The sequence below is a fragment of the Falco biarmicus genome, chromosome 1 (assembly GCF_023638135.1).
Source record: "Falco biarmicus isolate bFalBia1 chromosome 1, bFalBia1.pri, whole genome shotgun sequence".
Taxonomy (NCBI): domain Eukaryota; kingdom Metazoa; phylum Chordata; class Aves; order Falconiformes; family Falconidae; genus Falco; species Falco biarmicus.
Genome location: NC_079288.1, coordinates 19685971 through 19692355, shown reverse-complemented (window position 1 = coordinate 19692355; position 6385 = coordinate 19685971). Strand labels below are relative to the sequence as shown.

The 6385-nt window shown below is 39.4% G+C and overlaps 1 long non-coding RNA gene across 3 annotated transcripts in view; it reads right to left on the bottom strand.

Moving 5' to 3' along the window:
• Window positions 1–3189, bottom strand: part of LOC130160038 (uncharacterized) — a 50214-nt gene extending 47025 nt beyond the window's left edge. The window contains exon 1 of one of the 3 annotated variants that reach the window (XR_008825925.1): window positions 2642–3189. This is a non-coding gene — a long non-coding RNA (uncharacterized LOC130160038). The remainder of the gene's footprint in view (window positions 1–2641) is intronic. The other 2 variants (XR_008825930.1, XR_008825929.1) reach the window with 2 other exon arrangements.
• Between the last annotated feature and the right edge of the window lie 3196 nt (window positions 3190–6385).

The following is a 6385-nucleotide window of genomic DNA, read 5'->3' as shown; positions in this document are numbered from 1 at the left end:
CAGACATAAAAAACAAAAGGGAAAAGAACACTCTAACATCTTTTTTTGTGCGTGTTTTGCTTGACTTTCTTGACATACTGTAGCTACACAAGAGAGGTTTGTCTTCCCTATATAAAGTTATTTGTTCCAAGCACCTTAAAGTATTTTCTCCAATGCATTCCATATTTAACATGGTTGGACATTTCAAAGAAGTTATAAGAAAAATAATGTAATGACTTTTATTAAAAAAAGAGTCACATTTTAAAAAGACTGCAAGTTATTAACTAATATAAATTGTCTGGGTTCCCCTTCCCACCCCCTTTCAGGCTCTTGCATCTAGAATTTTATTGTCTTGCTTCAGTGATTCTGGTGATTCAGGTACATGCAAAAGAAATCCCATTGAAATATGGGTGCATGAGGAAAAAGTCATACTATAAATTACAATTCTGGAACAATTCTTTTTTTAAAAAAGTTAAAAACTATATTTATTTAACTACTTTTGTTTATATAAGAAGAATAATCCTTGTACAATCCTTATCTAGTACTTAAAAAATAATTTTTGACACAGTCACTGATAGCACAGTAGTAGTTTTCTTAGAACTTGTAGAGCTGGTGACACCTTAAATTGCACCTACCATAAATTAAGTGTTTTGCACACACTGCAAATCTATTTAAGATAAAATGATCTTTAATGCAAATGTAAGTAGTAGTCTGAAAACAGGGGGAGAAAGAAAGAAAAGAATGATGTTTTCCCAGTCCAAGGCTAACGACATTTGCTTAATCAGCCTAAACCAAACACATTATGCAAACAGCTATTTCTGTCTAGGGAAAAAAAAATCTTAACTGTAATTACCATAAAAATACCTTATTACCAAACAGAAGAAAGTCTTCACTGTTTCCCTCTCCAGTATATGATTAGGAAAAATTTGCACTCTAAAGTTTAGGATTTATTAGTTTAACCTTTTTTTTTTAATTGCATCTTTCATTCAAACTTCAGAAAATTCAAATAGCAATTTATATTGAAACTATGTTTGCAAGCTCTTTTTTCTTGACATGAGCCCAAATTTACAGTTATAAGACTTCAGGCTAAAGTAGGCTGCTACCCATATGTTTTCCTCTTCTTGGTATAAAACCTGAAGACTCATTTGCTTTCGTTGATACAGTTCTTTTCAGATACCTGCATACCTTTAACCCTGGCACAGCACCGAGCTACTTTAAAACAACAGTGATTAATAAGTATTACAGAACAGATAAAGTATTAAATAACACATCAATGTTACTTTGTGTCTCTAATTTTGCACACAAAGCTTGAAAAGTGCAACTGGTCTACTGGCTTTTGCAAATAAGTTTAAGCTACTGGCTGAAACAAATATTTGGATTCCAGAGTGCTAATGTTCCATTTTTACACTTAAGACTTCCAGATCTGTGCATAAATGTGTGTTTAGACTACTAAATATCAAAACCAGTAAACACTTTTACATAAGCTTTTTCTGACTTCCTAAACCATTTATAGTCTAACACAAACAAAACCAAAACATTCACTAGCTGAAGAACTACATAATTCACCAGGCATCCCCTCACTGCAATAATGTGAACGGAATCTTAAAGTAGCATCTCCCATGTGTGGCCATAGCAAAAAATTTAATTGAGAACTACTGATTTGTTCCTCACAAAAATAATGAATGATGGAGTTAGTTCATAAAATAAAATTTAAATCCAGTCCTTTCAGAAGCCAAAATGGGCAATTATTTTTTTTTGTCCAGATAAAGAAACAAACATGCACAAACAGTATTTGTTTGCACTGAAAATACTGAAATTACTGAAAATAAACAGCAGTAGGAACACCACTAATGCATACTGGATTTATTCCTCTGAGTGCTACTCAGTCAGCTAGCACATTGATGAAAAATTTAGGTATCAATATAACAAATGTTGAATGATTATGAACTGCCAGATCTCAGCAAACAGCCATCAGTGTGAAACCATTACCAAACACGAGCCCTCCCCAGTGGTGAAAAGCTGGCAGTCGGTGCTATTCAGCATTTTGTAACAATGATTTTTTTTGTCTGTTACCGACACGTCAAGATTCCTTTCTGGTACCCTATGGTTACAGATTTCCGAGCTTAGGCTCAGCCTAGCGAGGGGCACAGAGATAAGCAGGAAGCCAGACAACCTAGCAGCCTTTACCAAGATTAACCTCTCCAAATAAACACATGCCACAAGATGCCAAAGGGCGCTCGGAAGCAGCTTCCAAGATCCACTGAATTCACACCAACTTTGCTGCAAACTGTTAGCAAGCATGCTACACGCCTCAGGGCCAATACTGATGTGCAAACCCCTATTAAACCTCCGCAATTCAGCCATCTGAGTAACAAAGCCCCAAAATATTTTGCTGCTTAGATAAATTGGAGACTTATTATTCTGAATCTATCGATTTTTGGCTAGGGCACACAAGAGGAGAGTAAAACCATTAAAAATTTATTCCTGACAAAACCAATTAGGCCCAGCTGCACAACAGAGACCGCCGTTAGTCGCATTACTCAAACTTCTTATTCACACACCCGTCACCAGAAGATTAATTACGTCAACTAAGAAGCAGCAGGAGCAGGCGGGTGGATGACAGACTCCCAAGCTAGCGCTGAGGTGATTTACCGACACCCACCTCGCCGGCAGCGGTTTCCTGCCGCCCGGCAGGGAGCACCCGGGCTACCGCCGCTTCCCGCGGCCCGTCATCTCCCGTGCACCGCCTACTATCGCGATATGGCCAGGCCAGCCGACAGGGCCCCCGCCGGCGGCTCCGGGCACGGGGTGAGGCGGCCGCCTCACGGCGCTGACCGCTGGTGGGGGCTGGCCCGCCCCGCCCGCTGATTGGCCGCCGCGGGGGTTTGAAGGGAAGGGCGGGAAAAGCCGGTGGGCGCCAGCGGGGTTACTCCGCCTCAGGTCGGCAGCGCGGTGCCGGGCCGCCTCCTGCGGTGCCGGAAAGGGCGCGCTTCGTGCGCGCAGAGTGAGAGGTGGAAGGCCCGGCGGCGGGCGGGGATGAGTCATGGGCTCAAAACAAGGCAGGTGTGGCTCCGCGCTTCCTACAGGACTCCTTTCCTTCCCCTTCCTTTCCTTTCCAGAAGCCTCTGGGGAGGCGGCTGCCCAGCAGATTCGTGCTGTTGGAGCGGCTGCGAGTGGCCACGCACCGAGCTCTCTCGGGTAGAAGCAAATCACTAACAACAACACCACCCCACCCCCACCCACCCACCCCCCCAAAAAAAAACCACACCACAAAACAACAACAACAACAACCACCACCACCACTGGAGAAGGGAATTTGCATAATCTGGATGAACAAAGAATCTTAAGATCTTGCTCAGGCAGCCAGTGAAGAATTTAATTTCAACCACATGAATAAGCCCAGCATGTTTGTGCCTGTCTGAGGCTCCAGGCCTAAATGATTACTTCAGGTATTTATTATACTTGTCTTTAACTTTATGACTTTAGAATTAAAAAAAAAAACAACAAACAACAAACAACCCCAAAACCTATGGAAAAGTATTTTCTACCAAATACCCAGTTAATCTAAGGAGATAAACTGCAATACTTTTAAGTGCAAGCTTTTTCTTTGGCTGGAAATTATCTTTCTCATTTTAAATTATCTTGCAGAAGTGTAAACGTTAGCTAATGTAATAGTCTTCATTATTTGTCACCATAAGATATCTACATGGTGACACTTATGCTTGTGTTTCCTGCAAGCGTCTGTCACCAGATAGCCACAGGAAGCATACGCGTGTATTTCCCAGCTGCAAAAAACACTTCTGGACTGTTATTTCAAATCTAGTTTATGACAAATGCCAGCTGGTTAACTCCTGGGCGGAGAACATCTTTAAAAGGTACATGACATCTTGGTGTTAAAGAGACTTGGTGTATCTGGGGCAGAAAGTTTTATTTCCTCTGAATTTATAATCGGGTCTCTGTGCACGTTTTAATTTTAGGGGACATGTGTACCCTCTGTTCTCCTGACTTATGAAACTGTACAGACATCAAAGTAGTCAGCAGGTTTAATTATATAAGGTTTAATTATTACATACAAGGGTGGTAAGGTATGCATCTGGGAAATAAAAACATGATTTTCAAAACAAGATGAATGCCAGTGAACAGAATAACATTTGTGTAACTGTGGTATGCTGTAGCTTTTGCAAAATAATTCATAAAGAAAATGTTTTGGGTTTGAGTTTTGGTTTTGGTGTTTGGTTTTTTTACTAAAATAGGGTCTAGGTATTTCTAGCTTTCAGGTCTGGTGCATGTAGCACCTTTCATAGCTGAAACTGGGTCTGCTACGTATGCTCAAAAGATACTTTGTATGCCTGTTTCTTTGCTTGGCTGCATGTGGGAGAAAACACACTAGGCAGCGTACGCTAGCAATTACTCCATAAAAGTAATAATGATAATTTACTGAAAGCTTTACTATCACTGCCAGACATTTCCCCTTGCCCAGGTTTGCTACTCCAATTTTTTCTTGCCTTTATTGAAAAAGCAAAAGCTACGTACACTTCTATAGCCAAGCAAGTACAAGAAGTACAACTGTGCGCATAACTGTTCCAGTAAATATGGTAAAACTGGCATATTCCAGTGATTTGCCATCTGGAATAATTTTTTACTCTTTATAGCTAAACTATAAAGATTATAAAATACCCAGTTTGATATTCCCCTCTTCTGATTGATTCTGTCATTCAGTAGGAAAGGAAGAACTGAAAGTGTTTAGAACTCCTCTCCCATGTGTTAACTTCCTTTTGTAAAATAGATTTCGTGTTTTCTATATTACTGTTTGTAACTTCCCTGCCTGTTTTTATTTCTTGCTCCAAATTACTTTCATATGCAAGCTTCATTATCATGGTTTATGCCCTCTACTAGAATAATTAAATTATTCTTAAATAAAACAGGCCCTTGTTATTTAAGGTCCCATGTCAGTTTTCAAAATAATGGCTGGGAATCATCCAACTGCAATTATGCTCTACCTACCTAAACTCTCTTTGTAGTTTTAATTAAAATACATTATCCAGCATGATTTCACCTCCTATTTTAAGTTCTTGTACAGCCCTGGTTAAGGGGGGAAAAAAAAAAAACCTTTGTAAAGCAATACTCCTTTTTGTGAACTTAAATCGGTAGAATAAATACTTCTGTTTTATCCTAGCATGCAATGATAGACTTCCAAAATCTCTAAAATTTTCTTTGAAAAGAAGATACATTGTCTTTAAAGGTATATGCTGGGAAACTTGGAATAGTATCTCACTAAGAAGTGTTATTCCTAGTTAAGAAATGTTAAGGGAATGCAATTTACAGACAGATGAATGCACTTGAACGGTGACAAAAGAATTAGAAGCATGGTGCGAACACATATGGTTTGCCACAATAGCTAAGCAGCCAAAAAATGCCATAAGAAATAAGACTCTGAGGAGGGGTACAGGAATCTCCAGGATGATTAGGCATATTTATTAATAAATGAGACCAACATACTAGCTAAGGAAAAAAAAATGAAAAAGCATTGTTAATGCAGTGTATTTCCGACAGACATTTAACACTGGGAAATTTTCTCTTGAATAAAATTTGGTGTGGTTTTTTTTTTTTTAAAAAGGTTCTGTTCATCCTCAGAAGTTTTTTAATGAGTCCAGGTAGTTATACCTGAGCATTGACGTGCGGAATCATACTCCACAACTTGAGGAGTTATAAAGCAGGTATGTTTATTGTGGTGCAGAGTGCAAGCAGGATTGCTCCTCCTAACTTGCACACTTAATTTTACTCATAATACATATTTATATAGTGAAGTTGGTTAGTTCTGCCCTAAGTCTATACCTACAAACTAATTATTGGTTAGTTGCTTTCTTGCTTCAATTTAAAGGTACAGTTCATTTTAAATTTACTACACATGCTCCCCAAACGGGGGATCCATCCTCTTCAGGGGGGCCATTTGAGTACAAGGTCCCAATCTCCCACTACCACAATTATTTTACCCTAGTGTCCTTGAGTCTTATCACTTCAGTAGTTTCTTTTCTCTTAGCAGTTAGCACGTCCTTGTTAGAAGGCTCCTTATTTACCTTCTTGTTGGGTTCATCTACATCTGTACTAACTGTCCCTTCTTGAAGTGAGGAGTGGGCCAAGTTCCTGACCTTCTCTTGCAGACAGTGAGGCTCTTGCTCATGTCTTGATGTTTCTGTTATCTATGCAGCTCCTGTCTGCAGCAGAGTTTTAGGGTTTTCACTGTATTTTCTTGCATCAGCATCAAAAGCAGATTGTTTAACCTCCCTTATTAGAGGTATTAGTACTGATTTTGCTCTTTCTTCTCTGTAGGTATTCAGTGAAATCAGCACCTAGTCCATTCAAGAATTCTAAGAAAATAGACCTGATGCTTCCAGTTGTTTGAGTA